Source organism: Pan troglodytes, chromosome 8 (genome assembly GCF_028858775.2).
Source record: "Pan troglodytes isolate AG18354 chromosome 8, NHGRI_mPanTro3-v2.0_pri, whole genome shotgun sequence".
Lineage (NCBI taxonomy): Eukaryota > Metazoa > Chordata > Mammalia > Primates > Hominidae > Pan > Pan troglodytes.
The window spans coordinates 64,562,226-64,589,177 of NC_072406.2; the positions used below are offsets into that span (position 1 = coordinate 64,562,226).

A 26,952-nucleotide genomic window follows, 5' to 3' on the forward strand; every position below is an offset into this window, starting at 1 on the left:
AATAAGAATTGTATACAGTTAAAGTGTATATGACATGATGATTTGATACATAGGAATACATTGTGAAATGATTATCACAATCAAACTAACACATCTACCACCTCACATAGTTACTTTTGGGTGTGTGTGGTAAGAACAGTTAATATCTACTGTCTTAGCAAATTTCAACTGTACAGTTTTGTTTGAATTTTCTGCTCAATTCACACTAAACCCAAATGAATGTATAGTCCATGTTTTTTAATATTCATTGTTATTTAGAAAATGGTAATTGCTTGATGAAAAAGTCTAAAACCTTTGATCCAAATTCTAGTGAGGCTGATAATATGACCTTTATTCCTAAAAACAGCCAAATAAGTAAATAAGCAAATAAATAAATAAATACTGGAGGAGTTATCATTGTGTCTTATACACTGTTAGCATTTTATAGTCTTCTAATAAATAATTAATATTGGAAGATTTCTGAAGTGTAAGGTATCTCTTAATTAGGTGTCCTGTCATTCAAAGAAGGCAAACTGTGAATTATTCCCTAGAGAAAGCTTTCTAGTTGAACTATCAAGTTTAAAACTCTATTTGAATTAGCATTGTTGTTTCTCTATATTGAATTTCTTCCCCTTAACTACTTTATACTTTCACTTTGTATTTAAGGAATTTATAAGGGTTGCCAATGCTGCAGGGGCTAGGAACCAGCTCTAATTTGTTTAAAATCTGGGATATTTCTGTTAATGCCTCTAAATTTTTATAAGGATCACAATATCTTGACCATTTAGAAAGACAATGTTAATTTGGTTCCACTTTGTAAGCTTTATTTGTTCAGGGTCTCCTTGATGTTTTGCAAAACCTACGGAAGATAAGATTAATATTTCTTAAAGCTCGACTAAAATGATTATGTTAGTTATCCATGGGAAATGGATGTTTGTTATCCATAGTCTCATTGACTATGCCTATTTGGGTAAGAAGCGAAAAAAAGTAGGACTGACTGTAAAGATTGATTAAGTTGAGGCATTTAAAAACTTAAATGGTAGTATAATCAAGCTCAATCGCAGAAAGATTTCACAAAATGTACAGACCATCCCAGTAAAACCATACCAGGCATTCAGCTCAGGTAGATAGTCGAGGAAGATTGGCTTGAGAGAAATGTTCCAGTAGAAGTGGTTCTCAAAACTCCTCTACTGCAGGATAGGTGCCCTCAGTCTGTCTCATGAGATATATTTTCTACAAAGATAATTGTTCTTGGCAGAAATTATGCCTATATGGCATGCTTAAGCTTCTCTTGATTGTTGCTAATTATCCACTGAGGGCTTCTCTTTTTAAAATAGGAAATTATAATCACAAAGACATTAGAAGAGGATCAAAGTTAAGGTTCACTGAATTTTATTTGGAGAAGAAGTTAGCATGTGTGGTGAGAGGTACATATTTTCCACTGATAATATGTATTCATTCATTTAATAAACATTTAGAAATTTACTTATGGTGAGTCAGGCATTGTGCTTTATAATGTGCACACCAAATAGAAAACACCATTTCCAATACCAAGGATCATCCTACAGTTCGGTAGGGAAGCTGGTATGTAATTCAAAGAATACTTTCACTATTTGGTTCTAAGAATAAGTTTTAATAATTATTATGAGATAATAGTATTTGAATACAAAATTATATCTCTATATTGAAGCCTTGCCTTATAAAATTCATAATGATCCAGAAATATTAAAAAATTAAATATTCTGTTAAATATTTCTGACATATGCGTATAGCTTGTATCTTTGATGTCTTAATTGCTGAATACTCAGCAGTTACAGGCAAAACAGCTATTTCTTCAAATAAAAAAGCCTATATATATATATGTATATATATATGTCTACATATATGTATATATATATGTCTATATATGTCTGTATATGTGTATGTATACACACACACACACACACACACATATATAAGCCAAGATAGAGAAAGAAAATGAAAACAATCTAAACCAAACACAACTGCTATTACCTATCTATCTTTGTGTTTTACAGTTGTACTTATAGTGCATTTTCAATTTTATATCTTGCTTTATTCCATTTAACATCTGTGTTAGTCTGTTTTGCATTGCTGTAAAGTAATACCTGAGGCTCAGTCATTTATGAAGAAAAGAGGTTTATTTGGTTCATGGTTCTACAGGCTGTACAGGAAGCATAGTGCTGGCATCTGTTCTTGGCGAGGCCACTGGAAGCTTCCAGTCATGGCAGAAGGCAACAGGACATATCACATGGAGAGAAAGGGAGCAAGGGAGATGCCAGGCTTTCTTAAACCACCAACTCTCACTCTGTGAACTAAGAGAAGGAGAACTCACTTATTATCATGGGGATAGCACCAAGCCATTCATAAGAGATCCACCCCTATAACCCAAACACCTCCCATCAGGCCCAACCTCCAGCACTATGGATCACATTTTAACATGAGATTTAGATGCGGCAAATATTCAAACCATATCAGCATCTTCATATTATAAACATTTATAATACTATTATATACTCTTCATGAAAATCATTTTAATGGTACCTGACAACCCAATGAATAGAAACTTAGACTTCTAGACTGATTCGAGTTGTAGCCTTGTTGATTCAATGTATTTTGCTTTTAAAGGTGAGAGCTCAATTACCTTTCAAGGAAAAAAAAAAAAAAAGCACCAAACAACAAAAACACCTTTGAATACATTCCATCTAGCAATGCTTTTCAAACTACTTTGTGTCGTGACATTCAAAGAAAATGAGTACAGTGTTTTGCACCAATTAGTTCAGCTGCCCTAGGCTCCATCCTTCAGTATTGAAGGCTAAAGGGATTCATACCTAAGCCCTTCAATGGGAAGTTCTGACAACTATATGACTATAGATATGTAAATGCACTTAGTTTTTGTCTAGATTGATAATACCCAATATTGTTCTTTATTAACTCCTTCTCTTGTCAAAATCTATGTAAAGCCTCCAAATGAGCATGGACAGATAGATTTTAATCTGTAATATCCCTTGGTATACATAAAGATTTAAAGACTCCTTGCAATGGCTCTGTAGTCCCTCATGCACCAGCATCACCCATGTTCATTCACCTCTTCATATGCTTTCATCTATTCAACAGTTATTTTCTATGTGCCTACAAAATGCTGCATATAAAACAATGAATAAAATAGATAAGTTTCTTGCCTTAATGGAGCTTATGGTCCAGTGGGGGACTGAGGCATATGTTAATCTTTCTGGGAAGTCTTCTTAGGGGAAGTGACATTTTAACTAGATGTGGCCTGAATTCTGAAGAATTAGCTGGTGCTGGCTAGGCAAGAATTAGTTGGTATTAGTTAAGCAAGGAGGTATGGAGAGCATTCTAGCTGGCGGAACAAATGGAAAGCATTCTACATAGAGGAACAGCATGGAAAAAGCCCTCAAAGTAGGAAGCAACATTATATAGTCAAGGAATTAAAGTAGCAATATGTCTGAGACCTAGAACAAAAGAGAGAAGGAGATCAGAAAGGAGAGAATGACAGATACCAAATCTCACAAGACTTTGTAAGCCACATTAAGAAATCCGGAAATCACATCAGACTTCCAAGCTGGCAAATGAGATGAGTTAGTTTATATTAAAACTGGGCACTCTTGTCTCTGTGATTGAAGGGGTGTACATTGAAAGCAGGGAGAATAATCAAAATATTTTTCATGTTAAAGCTGATAGTAGACAGGAATAGAGTGAGGATGATGTGATTTAAAAAAAAAAAGCATTTGAGAGATATTTAGGTGGCAAAGCCAGCAGGTCTTCAGGAAATAGATATAGGTGGTGAAGGAGGAAAAGGTCAGGGAAAATGCAAAGAATTTTGATCTGAATATTGGAGAGAAGTGACAGAATTCACTAAGGTAGAGAAGCATTAAATGGTTCCCAGGTTTGGAGAGTAGGGTGATCATGAACTGATTTTTTGACAGTTTAAATGAGGTACTTTTGAGATATGGTTAGGCAGGTCTGGTGCTCAGACAGAAGATTGTTATCAGTTTGAGAATAACGAACATTTCGATGTTAGATAGTAATTGTAGCTGTGGATGAGATAGAAATTAGAGAGTGAGAGGAGCATGGCACTGAGGATTGATTCTTGATGAATGTTAGCATTTAAAGGTTAGAGAAGAAAGAAGAATTTGGCAAAAATTAAAGAAAAGAAAGACTGAGAAGGAGAGATGAAAGGTAGAAGGAACACCACATGCACAGAAACCAAGAATAGACTATGTGTTTTAGTTTGTTCAGGCTGCTATAACAAAATACTGTAAACTTAGTGGCTTATAAACAGTAGAAATTTGTTTCTGAGTTCTGGAGGCTGTGAAGTCCAAGATCAAGGCACCAGCAGATTAAATGTCTGCCCATTTCCTGGCATATAGGCAGCTGCCTTTTCACTGTAACCTCACATGGCAGAAGGAACAAGAGCTCTCTGGAGTCTCTTTTATAAGGGCACTAAGTCCCATTCCTGAGAACTTGCCCTCATGACCCAATAACCTCCCAAAGGCTCTTCCTCCTGACACCATCACGACGGGGATTAGGTTTCCACACATGAATTTAGGTAGGAGGCAGTGCACAGTCTACAGCAGTGTGCTTCAAGAATGGGGGAAGAAACAATGATATTACATGTTGCTGAGAATTCTAGTATGTTACTTAACAAATTGGATTTAGCAAACCAGTGGGTTCAGTTTCATTTCACAATGGAGTGGTGGGGATGGAGCCCGCCTTGCAAAGGCTATAAATGAATCTAATTTTCAGAAACAGGATTCAATGAGCTTACACCAAATAATAAGACATTTAAGTAAAATTGCCAGAAATGTGTAAATGGAAGATTATGGATCTTCAGTACTGATAGAGATGTAAGCATGTTAAATCTAGTAGAGAAGAGAGTTTAAGACTGAGCAAGTGGGTCTCAGGTCCTTTTAACTTCATGACAAAGGCAGACCTCTTCAAAGGTTAAGAGTGAGATCATCTCCACGGATAAGGTTTATACCACTTTGTGATGTTATTTCTTGGTTAAGAAGGTCATTACTCTTCAGTCTTATACTCAGTAGCATTCCCTTAGTTTAAAGCATTACCCTGTCTCTAAAGAAACTATAAAAATAATAAATTATCCTAAGAGGAATAAAAAGGTTTTCTTAATATTGTAGTACAAAATTTGTACATAAACTATTTTTCCTGCAAGGATCGCTTAAGCCTTCCTCTGAGGACAAAGAAGAAAGAAGGACACTAAGAAAGAAGGCCCAAATTTGCCAAAAACTTAATAAAAACCCACCTTGTAATGACCATCTTGTTCTGTTCTGCTCTCCTCATCATGCACCTAAATTGTTCACATATTCTCTGCCTTGTCCCCAAAAAGGACATTCATAATAGATTCACATAATATAGGAAGAAAATATTAGAAGTAAACAAGAAAGATGTATCTATGGTAGTGAACCAGAGATAAGGCTAGTATGCAAAACAGGACCCTTATCAGTGCACTGACAAGAGAGAGATGCACAAAAACATTAGTGGCTGCAGGGCTGGCTCTCGCTTATTGCCACTAAAAAAAGAAGTACCACAATCACCCCCCTCTCCACTCCATCGACACTCTGCAAGAGCTGTAGGGAGTATTGCCTACCTGTGTACCACCCTTTTGGCTCTTTGATGGAATAGTCCTTAAATATTTTACTTCTATTTCCGTAATTAGTCCTCATTGATTTTCAAGCCCTCCTGTTTACAAATTTATTTGCAAAGAAACATTTAAGACTGTCTGATATTTTCAGGATTACTTTTGGTGATGAGCCTTCTTGTTTGACACAATGTGACAGCAATAAAAGATGTTCTCTCATTACACTTCATTAGCAGAGACTGATTCTGCCTGTCACAGAGAGGTTGCTCTTTGGTTTTCAGACAGAACGGCTGCTGTTGTTCAGGCCTTTGAAAATGCGCTCATCAAATGCCTCTCAAAGCACCTGAGGCTATGTAAATCAGGACCTAGGTCTGCATTGTTTAGTAACATCTGAAATGCCTCAGGGTCAGCTAGCTTCTAGCAAACAGGAGGTTTCTAAATGCACACTTGAGTACACAGGGGTTGCTGTTTTGAACATGCTAACTGAAATTTGGGGCTATCTTATTGGTGTGGTTTTTTTTTTTTTGGTGGTTTTTTTTTTTTTTGCCTGACATTTTCAAGTGAAGATTCTAGTATTCCCATAATCTTATCAACAATTTACTTAAGACAACTTGGTCTTGATCTAAGCAATTCTCAGGGAAATGATCCTGGAAAATTGTTTTCCCCTATGGAACGAATTCAAGTGAGCAATATCCTCTTCCAAAATGGGAACGATATGTCAATTAAATAGACAAAACACTGAGAATGGCATTGTGAAATAGCCCTCAAACCAGAATTAGAACTTGCTGACTATCTGCAGGGTGAGTGGTCAGAAGGCAGCCCCATTTTCTCAGCAATAAAAAATATTTTCTATTTTATTGCAGGGCAAAATATAGGGGACGAAAATATTTCTGCAATTGGCCCTGAACTAATAAGCTGGCTTTCAGTCTTTCAAGAGCTCTTTTTGTTTTAAATTCTAGTACATGTAATCAGGCTAGGCAGAAGTATACAACGGTTTCTAAGGCCACCAATGCTGATAGATTAATACTTCAGCAGGATTTGTGACTGCAGAGAATATCAAAATACAATGCTCTTTCAAGTGCAGTGAGACTGATTCAGTTGCTTTAAAAAAAAATGATTTTCAGGACAAAACTACTCGGCCTTGAATAGAAGTATTTTTCTTTTATCAAAAATTTTAAAACTCTCAAAGGCCATTTGCTAATTTTTGCTCTGCAGCGCTTATCTTTGAGACTCTCTAGGTAAGAAGACTTTATAAATGTGAATCCCAGTATGTGCTTGCTTGCAGCCTTTTCTAATCAACAGAGAAGAGGACTACAGATAATTGAAAATTCTAGTGCTGCTGACTTGCTTGGTGAAAACAGACAAGCTACTTGATTGCTGAGTCTGTTTCCTTCTTCCAAGAAATAAAGATGCTTCCTTTCCACCATTGCTGTATTAAGTAATGACAATTGAAAATTACTTTCAAAACGTCAGGAGCTCTTTAAATTCTGTGGATACTTTGGTCCTGTATGGCAATTACCTTAGCCTCTCCAGAGCCCCCAGAGAACAGCCCGATACATGTTTCTTTTCAATAGCTTGATATATAAAGCCTATTTACAGTACAGTACTTTTTAAAAGCAGAAAAGAGTAATACCTTTTATATCCCTTTGTGTTCTCAGTAGTTTCATTTGAAAAAATAATTATCTCTATCTACAATTCCTTTTCTTCTTAAGTGAAGGCAGTCTCTATTATTGGAGTGAATATAGCATGTAGCATAATTCTAAAACTGCTTTGCAAGTAAGGTTGAGCAACTCTAGAGATAAAATGTTTGAACCTAGTGAGTGAGAGCAAGGCTAGAAGTGCTGAAGGGCTCCCCCTGAGGAGGCCATATATATTTACATAGTGAGTAGTAGTAGTAACTGGGAGTTTGGAGAGTGAGCCTTAGTTACAGCACAGCCACTAACTTCATGTGAACTTGAACAAGCACCCTGGCCCCTTGGACCCTGTTTCCCAAACTGTAAAAATAGCAATCTTGAAATCCTTTCTAATTTTTGGCTTTAGGCTTCTAAGATGCTTAGAATGTGCACATTAACAAGGCATTCTTTTGGAATCGTAACTCCCTTTTATAGAAACAATATTTTTGTCTTTGCTGATTTTCTAAATTTATAATGAGGATCTCTCTCACTGTCAACAGAAAATAGGCTCTTAAGGATCATGAAATAATTTATAAGTCTATGTTGTAACAAAGGTTACTTAAGTTATATGTCCTCATAAAATATTGCTGTTAAGGTGCTTGCTTTATTCAAAAATTTTTTATCAAATTGTGTAGTATTGCTTGAAGCTCATTTTGATAATTCATAGTAATTAAGTAAGCCTTTAGAAAAAGCATTTTCATTTTTATCATTATACAATTTTCTTTCGAATATGGCATTTAGATATGATAATAAGCCCTGCTATCTTTCAATAAAATGCCATTAGAAAATTATAGACTACCTTCGAAACTAGAAAATGTTATACTAATATTTCCCCCATGAATCCTTTTAGAAAGAAGTGATTTGTAAATAATGGATTGAAATGGTAGCATAAATTGTTTTGATACAATGAACATAATATACTATATGAATTTAGATCTTTAACTTGCTATTTGAGGAAGATGAGATGTAGAAGTGAAGCATGACTGGTGCTCAGAGACATTTACATGTATCACAACATTTTCCTCTAATGCATAAATTGCAAGCATTAGTCAACTTTATAAACTCTATTAATTACTTCAGGCAGCCAGCCTATTCCCTAGTATATCAGACATGTAGAGATAAAAGACAAAAGCTACTGCTCTAATATTCAAAAACTGTACAAACATTTTAGAAAACCTAGATACATTACTAATTGAGCATATTGAAGAATAACAATCCTCAAGTCCTTGAAAAGAGGATAAGGCAGCTTCTTAAAATGATGAATTTAAGGCCGCTTTCAATTTAAGGACCTGGAAAAGTATGAGTCATTGGGTCTTTAACTAATTACTTATCAGTTTTACTAAGTTTTTTGTTGAAATGACCCTGAAAATTTGGTTCAGCCCAGTATGCCTGTGATGCTAGTAAAATTGGCTTCTCAAAATGTCACAATATCTTTCAGGAAGTTGTTTTCCCAAATCTAGTTCTCTTGCTCACTATGCTAGTAATCAGGTTTTTTTTAATTTATTTTTTATTTTTTGGTAAACTCCTTGTGACAGGACTCATGGTTTTTCCTCTCAAGCCCCTTAACTTTATGATATTACTTAAACAATTAAATTAATGATGAAGAACATGCTTTAGTCTTTATAAGAATTCTGCATTTCACATGAGCTCCAAAAAGTTCCCTTAAGTTTAAAGAAAAAAAAAAGGCCATTGAAGAAGTAACAACTTTATAGCAGATGATGCTTTTTTGAGTGACAGCAACAGCTAGGAGAGTATATCAGCTTCTTTCTTCAGGAAGTTGTTGACATACACATTGATTAATATTAATATTCTCTTCTGCACTGACATGAGTGATCATAGCAATAACTTTATATGCCAATGAATAGAGGGGAGCAGGGAGAGAATTTAAGAAAAAAGGACTATAAAGAAGCACTTAATTACTTATCAAGATGTGATTACCATACTTCAAATTTTAAAAAACCAAAGAGATAGTATAAAACTATGGCATTAAAAATAATTGCATTATATGGGTTGTGTCTCTATTGCTCATATTTTTTGGCTATTTATTTCATTCATAAGCCACACTAGGAAATCATAAAAATTAAGTAAAAATGCTTCCTCCTCCAAGAAGCACACATATTCCCAGTGACATGTATTTCCAAATAATGAAGCACGTATATTCCTAGATAATGTTCAAAAATAGTATGACCAAAGGCAAGACATATCTGCTTTATATGATTTTATTTTTATCTACATTGTTATATCAATGCATCTTTATTTTTAATTGATATAGATAACTGTTCATATGTACGGGGTATATAATGATGTTCCAATACATATAATGTATAGTGATCTGATCAGGGCGATTAGCATATTCATCATCTCAAACATTTATGATTTCTCTGTGTTGGGAACATTCAATATCACCCTTTAGCTATTTGAAACTATCATTAACTGTGTCATCCTACAATGATATAGAACATTAGAATATATTCCTCCTATCTAGCTGCAATTCTGTGTCCTTTAACAACTCTCCTTGTCCGCCATTTTCTCCTAATTTTTCCAGCTCCTAGTTTCCTTTGTTTGACTTTTTAATTCTATGTGATCAATTTTGTTTTCAGCCTCCACATATGAGTGAGAACATGCAGTGTACAACTTTCTGTTTCTGGCTTATTTCACTTAACATAATGTCCTTCAGTTCCATCTATATTGCCACAAACAACAGAATTCCATTTTCATGACTGAATAATATTCTATTTTGTATATATACCACATTTTCTATATCCATTCATCTGTTTTTGAATACATATCAACACCCAGGTTGATTCCATATCTTGGCTATTGTGAATAGTACTGCAATAAACATGGGGAGACAGATGTCTCTTCAATATACTGATTTCCTTTTCTTTGGTTAAATGCCCAGTAGTGGAATTGCTGGATCATATAGTCATTTTCTTTTTAGTTTTTTTCGTGAAACTTCATACTGTTCTCCATAGTGGATATTCTAGTTTACATTCCCACCAACGGTATACAAGAGTTCTGTTTTCTCTGTATCCTCACAACCATTTGTTATTTTTTGTCTTTTTGATAAAAGCTATTCTAACTGGAGTAAAAAGATACCTCATTGTGGTTTTGATTTGCACTTCCCTGATGATTGGTTATGTTGAGCATTTCTTCATATATTTGTTGGCCGTTTGTATGTCTTCTGTTGAAAAATATCAGTTCAAATCCTTTGCCCATTTTTTAATCCCATTGTTTGGTTTTTGCTGTTGAGATATTTGAGTTCCTTGTGTATTTTGGATAGTAATGCCCTATTGGATGAATAGTTTGCAAATATTTTCTCTCCTTTAAGTTATCTTTTCACTCTGTTGATTATTTCCTTTACTGTGCAGAAGCCTTTCAGATTGATATAAGTTTATTTGTTTATTTTCACTTCTGTTGCCTGTGTTTTTGAGGCCTTATTCAAAAAATCTTTTCCTAGGCTGATGTCTTGAAGCATTTCCTCAATATTTTATTATTGAGTTTTGCAGTTTGGGGTCTTACATTTCGATCTTTGATCCATTTTGAGTTTTTTCTTTTTCTCTTTTTTTTTTTTTTTTGTAGGGTGAGAGGTGGAAGTCTAGTTTCATTCTGCATATTGGTACCCAGTTTTCCTAGCACCATTTATTGAAGGGACTGTTCTTTCTCCAGTGAGTTGTCTTGGCACCTTTGTGAAAAATCAGTTGGCTATAGATAAGAGGATTAATTTTGAGTTCTCTAGTCTGTTCTATTTTTTTCTGTGTCTTTTATTATGCCAGTTTCATGCTGTTTTGGTTACTACAGCTTTGTAGTATATTTGGCAGTGTGATGCCTTCAGGTCCACCCTACCACCCACCACCAGGATTGCTTTAGCTACTCAAGATTTTTTATGGTTCCATACAAATTTTAAGATTTTTATTTATTTTTCTGTGAAGAAGGTTATTGATATTTTGATAGGGATTGCATTAAATCCATAGATTGCTTTGGCTAGTATGAACATTTTAACAGTATTAATTCTGATCCATGAGTATAAGATGTCTTTCATTTTGTATCTTACTCAGTTTTTTTCATCAGTGCTTTGGGGTTTTCGTTGTAGAGGACTTTCACCTCCTTTGTTGAATTTATTCCAGGTATTTTATTTTATTGTAGCTATTGTAAATAGAATTGCCTTCTTTATTTCTTTCTCAGCTAGTTTATCGTATGTGTATAGAAATGTTATTGATTTTTGTATGTTGATTTTGTATCCTGCAACTTTACTGAATTCATTGATTAATGTTAAGGGTTTTTGTGGAGTCTGTAGATTTCTCTATATAAGATCATGCCCTCTGCAAGGCTGTAAACAGGGACAGTATGATTTCCTCCTTTCCAATTTGGATGCCCTTTATTTGTTTCTCTTGCCTAATTGCTCTGGCTAGGACTTCCAGTACTACGTTGAAAAAGATTGGTGAGGTTGAGTATCCTTGTCTTATTCCAGGTCTTAAAGGAAAAGCTTCAGATTTTACCTATTCAGTATGTTAGGTGACTGTCATATATGGCCTTTATTGTGTTGAAGTATGTTCATTCTGTAACTAATTTATTGAGAGTTTATATTATGAAGGGATGTTGAATTTTCTCACATGCTTTTTCTGCATCTGAGATAATCATAAGTTTTTTATCCTTCATTCTGTTGATGGTATGTATGACATTTATTTATTTGCATCTTTTAAACCATCCTTGCATTTCTGGAAAAAAATCCCATTTGATCATGGTGTATTTTTGATGTATTGTTGGATTCAGTTTGCTACACTTTTATTGAAGATGTTTATGTCTATGTTCATCAGGGATATTTGCCTGTAGATTAATTTCTTGATTGTGTCCTTGTCTGGTTTTGACATCAGGGTTATGCTTACTTCATAGAATGAGTTAGGAAGAGTTCTCTCCGCTTCCATTTTTGGAATATTTTGAGAATAATTGATATTAAGTCTTTAAATGTTTGGTGGAATTCAGTGATAAAGCCCTCTTGTCCCATACTTTTGTTGGGAAACTTTTATTACTGATTTGATCTCATTACTTGTTATTGGTCTGTTAAAGTTTTTGAAATTTTGGGGCTTTCAATCTTGATAGATTTTATGTGTCCAGGAATTTATCCATTTTCTCTAGGTTTTCAAATTTACTGGTGTATAGTTGCTTATAAAAAAACCCCTTATGATCCTTTGTATTTCTGTGGTCTCTATTGTGATGTCTCTTTTACCATTTCTTATTTCATTTATTTGGTTCTTATTTTTTTCCTTAGTCTAGGTAATGGTTTGTTGATTTTGTATATCTTTTCAAAAAAACAACTTTTTGTTTTATTGAGTTTTGCATTGCTTTTTTTTTTGGTCTCAATGTTATGTATTACTACTCTGATATTTACTATTTCTTCCCTTCTACTAATTTGGGGTTTGGTTTGTTCTTGCCTTTCTAGTCCCTTGAGATGCATCATTACATTTTTTATTTGAAATATTTCTAGTTTTTTTGATATAGGCATTTCTTGCCATCAACTTTCTTCTTAAGAATGCTTTGCTGTGTCCCATAGGTCCATAAGTTTGGTTATGTTGCATTTCTATTTTCATATGTTTTAAGGAATTTTTAAATTTCATTTTACATTTCTTTCTTCATTCATTGGTCATTCAGTAGGGTGTGGTTTAATTTGTACACATTTTTATAGTTTCAAATGTTCCTCCTGTTAATTGATTTATAATTTTACTCCATGTGGTCAGATAAGATACTTGATATAATTTAAAATTTTTTAATATTTTGAGAATTTTGTAACATATCATCTATCCTGGGGAATGTTCCATATACTGATGAAAAGAATAGGTATTATGAAATTGTGGGCTGAAATGCTCTGTAATATCTGTTAGGTTCATTTGATCGATGGTGTACTTTAAATCTAATGTTTCTTTGTTGATTTTTTTTTTTTGTCTAGTTGATCTGTTCAACACCGACAGTGGGATGGATGTTGAAGTTTCCAGTTACTGGGATTTATCTCTCCCTTTAGATCTAATAATATTTGCTCTGTATATCTGGGTGCTCTGGTGTTAAATGCATATAGATTTACAGTTATATTATTTTCCTGAATTGATACCTTTATTATTACATAATGTCCTTCTTTGTCTCTTTTTGGAGTTTATGACTTAAATACTGTTTTGTCTGATGTAACTATAGCTACTCCTGTTGGCTTTTGTTTTCCATTTGTGTGAAGTATCTTTTCCCATCCCTTCCTTTTCAGTCTGTGTGTGTCTTTACGGCTCAGGTGAGTGTCTTGTAGACAGCATATGGTTGGGTGTTGTTTTTTTTTTCTCTTTAATCCATTTAGCCAATCTATATTTTTCAAATGAGAAATTTAATCCATTTTAACTCAAGGTTATTATTGACAGGTGAAGACTTATTCTTGTCATTTGATTCATTTTTTTCTTGTTGTTTTGTATATCCTTTGTTCCTTTCTTCCTCCCTCGTTTATTTTTGTGGTTGGGTGGTTCTCTGTGGTGATAACATTTGATTCATTTTTCTTTTTCCTTTCTGTATTAACGCTGCTGGTGACTTTTATAGTGTTGCATGTTTTCATGATTCTAATTATTTTTTCATTTTCAAATGTGTGACTTCTGGGAGCATTTCTTCTAAGGCCAGTCTACTGGTGATGAATTCCCTTAGCTTTTGCTTGTTTATGACAGATTTTATTTTTCTTTCATTACTGAAGGATAGTTTAGCTTGCCATAATATTATTAGCTGACAGGTCCCCTCTTCTACTTTTGGTACTTTGACTATATCACCCCATTCTTTCATGGTCTTCAGGTTTCTGCTGAGAAATCCACTTTTATTCTAATGGGGGTTCCCTTATGTGTGACTTGACACTTTTCTCTTGCTGTTTTTAGAATTCGTTCTTTGTTTTTTGCTTTTGACAGTTTGGCTATAACGTGCCTCAGAGAGGTTGTGTTTTGGTTGAATATATTTGGGGATCTTCAAGCTTCCTAGATCTGGAAGTCTATCTCCCAGGGCTTGGGAGATTTTCAGCTATTATTTTATTAGATACACTTTGTTGTTGTTGTTGCTGTTGTTGTTTTTGTTTGAGATAGAGTCTTGCGCTGTCGCCTGGGCTGGAGTGCAGTGGTTCAATCTCAGCTCACTACAACCTGCACCTCCTGGGTTCAAGCAATTCTCCGGCCTTAGCCTCCCAAGTAGCTGGGATTACAGGCACCACCACCACACCCAGCTAATTTTTTGTATTTTTAGTAGAGATGGGTTTTCACTATGCTGGCCAGGCTGGTCTCAAACTCCTGATTTCATGATCTGCCCGCTTTGGCATCCCAAAGTGCTGGGATTACAGACGTGAGCCACTGTGTCCAGCCTAAATAGATTTTCTGTAACTTTTGATTTCTCTTCCCTTTCTGAAATACCCATAATATGAATAGCTGTTAGCTTAATGGTCCCTCATAAATCGTGTAGGCTTTCTTCATTACTTTTTATTATTTTATCTTTTTTTCCTCTCTTTGTCTGCCTGCGTTATTCAAAAGAGCTGTCTCCAAGATCAGAAATTCTTTCTTTTGTTTGGTTAGTCTGTTGTTGAAGTTCTCAACTGTGTTTTTTAATTTATTAATTAAATTCTTGAGCTCTAAAATCTGTTTGATTCTTAATATCTGTCTCTTTGTTGAATTTCTCATTCAAATCATGAATTGTTTCCCTGATTTCTTTAAATTGTCTATCTGTAATCTCTTATATCTCACTGAGTTTACTTAGAATTATTACTTTGGATTTTTCTTTGGACATTTTGAACGTTCATTTGGATGTGTAGTGTTGTCTTGTTTTTCATGTGTTTGATGTGTCCCAGTGTTGATTTCCATGCATCTGGTGGAATAGTTATCTCTTCCAATTTTATTGTATAGGTTGGATAGGGAAAGATTTTACTGATGTATGTGGGTCTTAGGATGTTGGTTTATAGGAGTGTGTTGACTTTTATTGTAGGTTAGTGCAGCAGTGTAGTCTCCATGTAGTTTCTTCAGCTGTAATCCATGCTGGTGACGTTCGCTAGTATCTTAGTGGCCTAGGCTGAGGATTTGTGTTGTTGGTGGTGTAACTTTGCCAGACATCGGCTTGTCAGGCTGTTTCTCAGGTTAGGAGCATGTACGTGCACATGGTGAGTTGGCCAATTTGAGGTCCGGCTCACAGGGATTTGGACCATGGGGCTGTTACTCTGGCTGGGGGCATGGGTGCACAATTTCCTGCCCAGGCTGGGGGCATGCCGGCCAGGTGTGGCCCATGGGGCTGTTTCTTAGTCCTGGTACATGGCTGCCTGGCTTCTCAGCTGGCCTGAGTGTATGTCTGTTGGAGGTGTTTTCTCAGGCTTTTTCTCAGGTCCACGATTTGGGTGCAAGGCTGTTTGGCCAGCCTGGGTGTGTGTCTATCAGGGGCAGCCAATAAGGCTATTTTTCAGACTTGGGATGTGGGTGCACAGTTGCTTGTCCAACCTGGCGGCTTGTCTGCTAGTGACAGCCCTCAGGGCCATTTCTCAGGACCAGAATGGGGTTTCACAGCTCTTGGTTCAGCCCAGGAATGTGTCTGTCAGTGGCAGCCCATGGGTCTGTTTTTCAGGCTTAGAACATGGGCACATGGCTTCTTAGCTAACTTAGGTACATGCCTCCTGGGGGTGGCCTGGGACATGAGAACACAGCTGCTCAGTCAGTTTGAGGTCAAGCTGCATTAATCTGTTTTGTGTAGCTGTGAAGGAATACTTGAGACTGGGTAATTTATAATGAAAAGAGGTTTATTTGGCTCACAGCTCTTCTACCTGTACAAGTATGGCACTAGCACCTGCTTGGCTTTTAGTGAGGCCTCAGGAAATTTTTACTCATGCTGGAAAGTAAAGGGGGAGCAAGCATTTTATATGATGAGAGAGGGATAAAGAGATAGAGTGGAGGAGGTGTCAGGTCCTTTTAAAAAATCAGATCTCATGTAAACTCATAGAGTGAGACCTAACTCATTACCATGAAGACATCACCAAGCCATTCATGAGAAATCAACCCCCATGGCCCAAACACCTCTCACTAGACCCCACCTCCAACATTGGAGGTCACATTTCAACATATGATTTGGAGTGTACAAAACATCCAGACCACATCCTGTACCTGCCTGGGGCAGCCCACGGGCTGTTTCCTAGGCCCTTATGAGTATGGGCATGGGGCTTTTGGGCAGGGCAGAGTCATTTGTGCAAGAAAGTGGGTACAAAGGAACTGTTTCTCAGGACCTGGGCGTGAGTATGTAGTGGCTCTCCTTGCCTAGGAGCATGTCAGCTGTTCTGTGGCACAAGGAGACCTCTCCCATTTGGGGAAGGGCCACAGCATTTTGGCTGTCTCAAGGGCAGGTTCTTCCTGGGTGGGACTGCCAGACTGTTCCTCCAGCTAGAAGTGTGGGTGGCAGGGGTTGGTTTTCCTACCGTCCAGGGCCAGAGTCATAGCTAATCCTGGGCCTAGGCTCTTCACAGCTTGGGTTATGGCATTCAGCCACCCATGTGGGCTTGGTGTAATGAAGATGGAGCCCCACTGCTGAATAAAAGTATAGTGCCTACTGGCACCTAGAGGAGGGCATACTCCAGATGTGGCTCTGGTCTCAAGATGGTGCCATGCTGCAACAGCTTGGCTTACAAAGCCTGGGTGGGGGTGAGGGAGTGAGCATGTTGTGTTCCTAATCTAGAGCAATGCAGCCATGCGAATTCATGGCAGCTCTTCAAACTGAGCTCTGGGCTTGCAATGACTATGGGATTCTGTGTAATATGAATTATCCTTATTTGTGATGGCAATGGGGGCTGCTAGTGTTCTTCCATTTACCTTTTCCCTACAGGGGGAAGTCCCTCCTGTCTCCAGGTCAATCCAATGTGTGTAGAGGAGATGAGGCTGCAGAGGTCAGGTGCCTCCCTGCTGCCCTCCTGGGCTTCCAGTCACCATGGGTGCCTCACTATTTCAGTGCATTCTCTTTGACACGCCAATGAAATTTTAGCTGTTTGTTCATTGCTTTGTCCCCTTCGTCCATCTATATTATTTTATTTTGTTAAAGTTTTGCTTTTTAAAAATGTTACTATTCAAGAAAATAAAAATGAAATAGTTAAGAAATTAATAAAATTAACTTTGTATTATTAAACCATATAATACTGCCAATATTTGAACATTTTTAGCCTACAAAAATGACAGTTTCATATGGTTCAACCTATGATTTTATAAGTAATTTCTGCTGTTGTGATTACTGCACAGTACTTAAGAATTAAAACACTCTTGTCCATATCATGATATATTATTTAATTTAGAGGCTGAATTTCCTTCTAGATGTACCAGTGTTTATCAAATTATAATTTTAATAATTTCATAAATATTTCTAAATTAATCTATTCATAGGCTTGATTTATAAGCCTAGGCCTTTTGCTATTTTTTGTAATCTTAGCAATATTACAGCTATACATAAAAACAAGGGATTTTTAATCTCTGCACTGTTGACATTTCAGGTGTGCTAGACCATTTTTATGTTACTATCAAGAACTACCTGAAGCTGTGTAATTTATATAGAAAAGAGATTTAATTGGCTCACAATTCTGCAGGTTCATCAGGGAGCATAATGCTGGCATCTGCTCCTGCTGTGGCCCTCAGGAAGCTTCCAATTATGGCAGAAGGCAAAGAAGGAGCAGGCATATCACATGGCAAGAGCAGAAACAAGAGGGGGTGGGAGAGGTCCCAGACTTTTAAACAACTAGGTCATGTATGAAGTAACAGAGCAATAACTCACTTATCACGAAGAGGATGATGTTCAACCATTCATGAGGGATCCACCCCCATGATCCAGTCACCTCCTACCAGGCTCCACCTCCGACACTGGGAACTACATATCAACATTAGACTTGGAAGGAACAAGCATCCAAACTGTATTATTCTGCTGCTGGCCCCCAAAATCTTATGTCCTCACATTGCAAAATATAATCCTCCCCTCCCAATAGTCCCCCAAAGTCTTACCTCATTCCAGTGTTAAGTCCAAAGTCTTAAGTCTTATCTGAGAGTTGTCTTCTTCCACCTATCAGACTGTAAAATCAAAACAAGTTATTTACGCCCAAGATACAATGGTGGTATAAGCATTGGGTAAACATGACCATTCCAAAAGGGACAAATTGGCCAAAAGAACAGAGCTACAGGCCCCACATCAGTCCAAAATTCATCAGGGCAGACATTAAACCTTAAAGATCCAAAATAGTCTCCTTTGACTCCACATCGCACATCCAGTGCACACTAGTGCAAGAAATGGTCTCCCAAGCCCACTTGAGTAGCTCCAACCCTGTGGCTTTTCAGGGTGTACCCCCTGTGGCAGCTGTCATGGGTTAGGATAGAGTGACTGTGGCTTTTCTAGGCTCATGATGAAAGCTCCCTATGGCTGTACCCTTCTGGGATATGGAGGGTGGAAGTCCCCTTCCTATAGCTCCAATAGACAATGACCTGGTGGGGACTCTTTGCAGGGGTGGCTTCAGCCTGATATTTACCCTCTGTACTGCCCCTATAGAAGTTATCTGTGAGGGCTTCACTCCTGTGGCAGCTTCTGCCTGGGCACTCAGACTTTCTTATACATCCTCTGAAATCTAGGAGGAAGCTGCCAAGCCTCTTTTACTCTTGCATTTCGTGCACCTGCTGACTTTACACCACAGGGAAGCCACCAGGGATTATGGTGGCTTGTGCTCTCTAAAGTGGCAACTTGAGCAGGATCTGGAGGCTTTTGAGCCAAAGATGGAGCCAGAGCAGCCAGGATGCAAAGAGCATCGTCCCAAGGCTGCACAGGGTAGCAGAGACCTGGGGCTGGCCCCTGAAACTATTCAGTCCTCCTAGGCCTTTGGGCCTGTGATGGGAGGGGCTGTCCCAAAGGTCTCTGAAATGCCTTCGAGGCCTTTTGCCCACTTTTAAATACCCTTATAGCAATGCCCCACTCCTCTGTATCAATTTTCTGTGTTAGGCCACTTTTGCATTGCTATAAAGAAATAACTGAAGCTGGATAATTTATAAAGAAAAGAGATTTAATTGGCTCATGGTTCTGCAGGCTGTACAAGAAGCATAGTGCTGGCACCTGCTTCTGGTGAGAGCCTTAGGAAACTTCCAGTCATGGTGGAAGGGAAAGGAGAAGCAGGCATATCATAGGATTATAGTGGTAGCAAGAGAGAGAGAGGTGGAGCATCCCAGACTTTTAAACAACCAAATCTCATGTGAACTAACTAAGCAAGAACTCACTTATCACTAAGGGACTGTTGCTTGGTGTGATTTGCCCCTATGATCCAATCACCTCCTGCTATTCATGAAGGATTTTCCCCCAGGATCCAATCACCTCCCACCAGACCTCACTACCAACGCTGGGAATCACATTTCAACATGATATTTGGAGGGGAAGAGCATTCAAATTACATCACTGGATGAGGTTATTCTTTGTTGCGGTATGTATCTTGTACATTGTAGCATGTTTAGTAGCATCACTGGCCTCTACCTACTAGATACCAGCAGCATATTATACATCCCAACTCTTGAGTTATGGCCATCAAAAATGTTTTAAGACATCACTAAATACATGTGGAGGAGCTAAAATCACCCTCATTTGAAAACCATTGCTATAAATAGAAGAAAAATAAATACAAAATTATTTGGGAAAACAACACTAAAATTACATTGGTATCAGGCATAGAATTTCATCAGGTGTTGAAAATGAGCCTCGACTTACCATAATTTTATGTCTAAAAGAAAATTTTAGGTGCAATGTGGAAGTCTCACAATTTGTATTTGACAAGACTTTTAAGCTTCACAATGGCAGGGTTTGCCAAAATCTGATTAATACAAATGTTAGACTAAAACCAAATTTTATAAAATAATTTATGCACATTCAATTTAGTTTCATAGGTTTATCTCTGATACTCAAGATTTAGAAAACTTTATTTTTACTACTTCAAAAAAATCAGAATTTTAAGGATTATCAGACAATTAATTCACTTGGATAATCTGGCTTATCAGGATGCTAAAACTTTGATATTGTTTAAGATGTTAGACTTGGTAAATTTACTGAAGCTGGGAAAATACTTCATCTCAGTTTGCTTCTACACATTGTTGACTGGCATTTTTTTACATTAGATGTTAAGTCACTATAGTAGCCTCAAATGTATAATACAATGAATTTTCTTTATTTTCATATAACCCCTGAGTTACAGTAGTAAAACATGGCATTATATTAAGACAGAAAACACAAAACAGATTTTAGGTAAAAAAAAAAAATTTGTAATAGAAGACTGATATTACACTGGTAATATGATACAAGTGTATATTGTGAAACTGAATGCCCTATAAAAAACAATGAGTAGGCTACAGGCAAAAATAAGTGTTTATGAGAACTGGAAGTCACAAATTTGATAGTCTCTCCAAATCGCAGCATTTTTACATTACAAGTTCTGTCAACATGGTTTCATTAACTTTTAAAAATAAAGGCCATGACATTCTTTAAATTCCACCTTTGTGGTAATCACTAACAATAGATTCTGCCAGCACAATGCTATATTGTCATTCTGCTGCTCGTTGACGTGATTACTATTCCCCAAATGCTACCATGAGCCAAACACTGGTCAATTTGACTTCCTTTTGATTGAAGAAAGACTCAGAAACAATTAGGGAGACACAACTATGTCAGTCGATAAGGTATTGTCATCTGTACATCCTCAGATGCGGTAACTGGACATTTAAAATGCAGGTAATGTTGGAATTTTTATGCAAAAGAAGAAAGCAGAGTTTGGAACATGATAGGATGTAGAATTGTTAAAAGATCTCAAGGAGAATAATAAATTAAAATAGTAGACTGCTGGAGTTGTTATAAAACAGTAGACTTTTAGAATGGTTTTTAAACTGTGAGTTACAAACCACTAGGGAGTCATAAAGTTTATTTAGTGGATGATGACTAGCATTTTTATTACTTCAGAGTGCATCGTATGTACTAGTGTTGCTTTGTGCACTTTTTCATATTCACACATATAAGGGATGGGTATGATATCTACGTATGTGTGTGTGTGTATATATATGTGTATATATATACACACATATATATGTTTCTTTTTGTTTGATTTTTTTGAGATGGGGTCTCAGTCTGCTTCCCCGGCTAGAGTGTGGTGGCATGATCATAGCTCATTGGAGCCTCGACTATCTGAGGCCAAGTGATCCTCCGACCTCACTCAGGCTTCCAAGTAGCTGGAACCACAGGCATGTGCCACCATGCCTGGCTAATTTATAAAAACATATATCTTAATGTGCATTGGAATAAAAAAAAGTTTGGAAACCATAATGAATGAATATAAATGTCTCCCTCCCAATTCATTTACACTATTCATTATAATTTTAATTTCTTTTTAAAGAAACAGATGATTTCTATTGTGTGCACTGAATAGTTAGACTTACATTATGGCTACAGATTGCCTCCTCATTAGCCAATTGATTACCTTAAAAATGTGAGCAGTTGAATCCAAAGAGCAGAAGAAAATAATGTAACAGAGACAAGGTGCACATCTTTCAATATAAGCACATATCAATCTAGTAATGGACTGGTAGTATTATCTCCATATTCAAAGAACAGTACATCATTATTGTGAGGAATTAATTATGAAAACACTTAAAGAAATTCCAATACATCAGACATGTACTAGGCACAGAGAATACGAAACCCAAATTCTGTTCTCTCCTCTTTAGAAACTTAAAATCTAATAAGAAATATGGCACTTATATTGTTTATTGTGAGGTTATTTAATAAGAAGGAAAATATGCAATGTTATTTGAGCAATAGAAGGGGTATCTATATCAGTCTAAGGGTTTTTGTCAATTTTTATCAAAATACTTTTCTGTATAAAGAAAATTTATAGGAATGTCTTGAGCCAAGGAAGGATATCATTCATGTAGATTTGCTTGCAAGTATCTATCGATTCTGTTACCTGTAGCATTATAAGATGTGTTGCTGATAAAATTGTGATAAAAGTGTGGTTTAAAACTTTCCTTTTACTTCGCAATCCTTCCCCACTTCTCCTGCAGGTATATGTTTGTGAACTGAGGAGGCTGATAAGGTCAAGAGTTCCACTCATTCATCCTAGACCAGGGGTTCCCAATCACCAGGCCATGGACTGCTCCATGGCCTGTTAGGCACCTGGACACAAAGCAGGAAGTGAGCAGTAGGCAAGCGAGCATTACTACCTGAGCTCTGCCCCCTGTCAGATCCGCGGCATTAGATTCTCATAGGAAAGCAAACCCTATTGTGAAATGCACATACAAGGGATCTAGCTTGGGCACTCCTTATGAGAATCTAATGTCTGATAATATGAGGTGGTACAGTTTCATCCTGAAACCATTTATCCCACCCCCAATCCATGGGAAAATTGTCTTCTACAAAACCAGTCCCTGATGCCAAAAAGGTTGGGGACTGCTGCCCTAGACCCCTCATGCTCTGGTGGATTTATTTCCATTGCCAGTTATCAAATTAGTTGATTTTGAACCTACTACATTTTAAAAGAATGATACTGATCAGGTTGTAATATTTGCATTCTGTTTACAGATGCAAGGAAAGCAAAAAGTAGATTTATCCTGCCATTGAGGGCTGTTGTCAGCTTTTTAGAGCCACATCTTTAATAATGAGTATTCTCATTTATATCCTTAAGCTGCTCTTTAGAATTTGAAAGCGTTGATAATCCTATAATCATCACAGATGCTAATCAATGCAGGTTTATCTCTGTATTTATTGGAGACATAGTATCTATTTGCTATAAAATATAGGATAAGCCCCTGCTTATGAAAACTCTTAACCAGAAAGCTCAAATAGTCCAAATTAGTTTTGTTACAGTGGATACTGGTAACAGTGAGGAGGAGGAAAATCATCAGGAGCCCATAAATTTTTAAGCAATAGAATGAAATTTTATGTGTATTCAGTACTTCATTCTTTGAAAATTGACAGTTGAGCTCTACAACTTTTACAAAATAAATACCAGTAATTAAAATGCTCAAGTAATTGAAATGACACAAATCCCAAAGAATATGGAAAATTCAAATGTATTCTGTTTTAACAGAATACATTATTATTAATGAGGCAGAGAAATGCATTCAAAAGCATTTTGTTAAAGGTTAAAATTCTGTTAAATAAAACATAGTCCCATTTCACTTACATTTTTAATAAATATGAATATGGTGATAATGACAATAATGGGTAACACTTGTTGGGCCCTTAGTACGTGTCAAGCATGAATTACCTGATTTAATCCTAACAACTCTATTAGAAAAATATTCTTATTTTACCTGATTTTACAGATTCAGAAATTGAGGCCTATGGAGGTTTAACTCTATGTCACACAACTTGTAAATGGTAGAGTGGAGATTAACTCTGACTACCAGATGTCTATTGCCAAAGCCCATTTGTGCACTTTTAGATACTTAACTGTTTCACATGTATGTTTGCATAAGATACTTTTGTAAACCTTGTTATTATGAAAATTGTCAAGCAGAGAAAGTGGTGCAATGGAGCCCTTCCCTTAAGATTCAACATTTACCAACCTTTTGCCACAACTGCTTTGTTGAGTTCTTTAAAAAAAAATTTACTGATATATTTTAAAACAAACCAGTGAAAGATCATATTATTTCCCCCCAAATACATCCTTCTATATGTATCTTCTAAAACTACTGACACTTTCCTACATAATCACAATATTATTATCACACTTAACAAAATGAGTAGTCATTTTTCAATTTTCCTCAATTTTCTCAAACACCTCGCTTTTAAAGTTGATTTGTTTGATTCAGGATCAAAAGAAACTGCATACACTGTATGTTGGTTATGTCTCTTTAGGCCTCCTTTAATCTAGAGGAGTCTCCCTACCCTACAATAGTCCTATTAGGCATTTTGTTTTGTTGAGACAATCTCGCTCTGTCACCAAGGCTGGAGTGCAGTGGCCTGATCATGCTCACTGCAGCCTAGACCTACTGGGCTCAAGGTATCATTCTCCCACCTGCCGAGTAGCTGGGAGGGCAGGAACACAGCAGGAGTGGCAGGAGCCATGCTCCAGCTATTTTTTTTTTTTTTTTTTTTTCTTGCAGAGATGGGGTTTTGCCATGTTGCCTAGGCTGTTTTCAAACTTCTGGTCTCAAGCAGTCCACCCGCCTTGGCCTCCCAAAGTGCTGGGATTACAGGCATGAGCCACTGAACACGGCCTGGGTTGTTAAAGAAACTGAATCATTTGTCCTGGTGTAAATCCACTGTTCCAGATTATCCTATTGCTTTTTAATCATCTACGTTCCTCCTGATAGCCTTTGTAAAGGTTCATTAAACCTACATGATTGATTAGATTTGTTTTCTACTTTTTGGGCAAGAAGATTTCGTAGGAGGTTTATTAAACTTCAATATTAGATTATAATAAAAGGCCAGTAGTGCTTGGTCATTTCACTTACAGCTACATGAAGTTGGATCACTGAATTAAGAGGTAACAATGTAATCCTTTTCCTACAAAGTTTTCAATCAATATTTTGTTAAATGTTTTAGTACACAATGATGATGATTGCCTGAATCAGCTATCTCATTAGGTTTTTAATAGAATTATTATCCAATTAATTTTTTTCTTTGTATTTATTCCATCTATTAATTGGAATTCTTCTCTGAAAAGCTTTTCCCATATCAATTAGGAATCTGATATACTGTTTATCCTCATTCATTCAAGACAAGCATGATAAATGCTGTTTATTCTTTCCTATTAATTATCAATTTTCAGAGTAAGTAATTGGAGCACCAATTGGTGCTTTTGGTGACAAATCAGATTTTTAAAATTTTGCACATTTAAATTTTTTCCACATTTTTTGGTATTATGAATTTGTGGTATTATGAATTTGTGGATTTTTATATATTCAATATGTTGAGTCAATTTCTTTCTGGGAGCCTCTTTAGGTTGGTTCCTTGTTTCTTCTTGATACAGCCTGTTAGTTGCCAATAACTCCCTTGCTTTCTAGACAGTAAGGTGCCCAAGGTTTTTCATGTACATTTCCTCCCCTGGACCTAAGATCAGCCATTTCTCAAGTAACCCTTATTTCTTTTAGCCAGAAATGGTACTAAGTAAGTATGGTCACTGCTATTGGCTTTCTTTGTTTCTAGACATTTTTAGGAGGAAGAAGTTCAGATAATAATTTTTTAAAATAAATATATTATTTAACTCACAGTATGCTCTACCTAATCTTGCAGTATTCCCATTTTATTCTAAGGGAGTAGCATATTAAGTTACAAACTACATGTATGAGTCTTCAAGAAAGAATTTTTCATCAAGCGTTTTAGATTGATATTCTCAATTTCCACCTATGTTCATAAAGTCAAAGGGACTTTTTATTATTTTAGGAGGAAGTCAAGGATAAGAACTTTGCTTATGCAACCAATTGAATTAATCTTTTTCCAGATATCAATAAATATCACAGCCTCCACAGAATCGGTAACTTTCTAAGATATTAAGTATTTATATAAAAAGAAAAAATATATATATTTGTTTGGATGTATAACTTAGTTTGCATTAGAAATTCCTTTCTTATATTAGAATTTAAGGAGATAGAAACCTCATTTGTGAGTTTTAAAAAACAGAGTAAGTTGTAGATTTTTTTTTCACCCAAGCAATTTCCCTGTAAGACAGTTGAGGCAAAAGGCTTTGCAATATCCATGTCACTCTACTTCTATTAATTTTCATCTTTGTTAAGACCTTAATTTCATTGCTGGGGTCTCTTCCCTTTGGCCTATAATATTTTTAGTTGGCAGGAAGTGCAGTAGTTAAGAGTGACTGCTACTGAGTTCTCCTAGAACAACAAAGGCTCTAGTTTTCTCAGCCATTTGCCCAAATCTCAATCTGCATAGAGGAAATATTAAAGGAAAAATATGGCATCTTAGAAATTGTCCATTGTGGGAAAAGCAACAGGAAGCTTTTTTCTCTCTGAAAACCTATACATTTTACTTAACCATTTGACTCAAACATCTTAGAACTATTCCAAATGTCGGGCCGGGCGCAGTGGTTCATGCCTGTAATCCCAGCACTTTGGGAAGCAGAGACGGGTGGATCACCTGAGGTCAGGAGTTTGAGACCAGCCTGGCCAAACATGGTGAAACTCCATCTCTACTAAAAATACAAAAAAATTAGCCATGCCTGGTGGCAGATGCCTGTAATACTAGCTACTTGGGAGGCTGAGGCAGGAGAATCGCTTGAACCTGGGAGGTGGAGGTTGCAGTGAGCCGAGATCGCATTAGTGCACTCCAGCCTGGACAAAAAGAGTGAGACTCTGTCTCAAAAAAAAAAAAAGAGCTATTCCAAATGTCATTTAACACTGTGGATTTTTATTAACTAGGATCTTTATTTCAAAGGACAGCCTACATTTCAAGTAAGTAATAACTACCTTGTTTAACAAACAACATCAACAAATAACTTAAAACATATACAAAGAAAGCAAAAGGCAAATCTTCCTTTTTAGAAGCAAGTACTATAACCAGTTTCCTCTGGATCCCTTCAGAGATTCAAATACAATTAACTTGTATTTAAGTTAAAATTGGTTGCTTTTTTAAATGTATGATTTTTAGAGGAGCAGAATGTGGGAAGTAAACAATAATTTGGACGAA

At 36.4% G+C, this 26,952-nt stretch overlaps 1 protein-coding gene across 10 annotated transcripts in view; it reads left to right on the top strand.

Annotated features, from left to right (window-relative positions):
• Positions 1-26,952, top strand: part of PRKG1 (protein kinase cGMP-dependent 1) — a 1,291,606-nt gene that overhangs the window by 1,168,616 nt on the left and 96,038 nt on the right. The window lies entirely within an intron of this gene.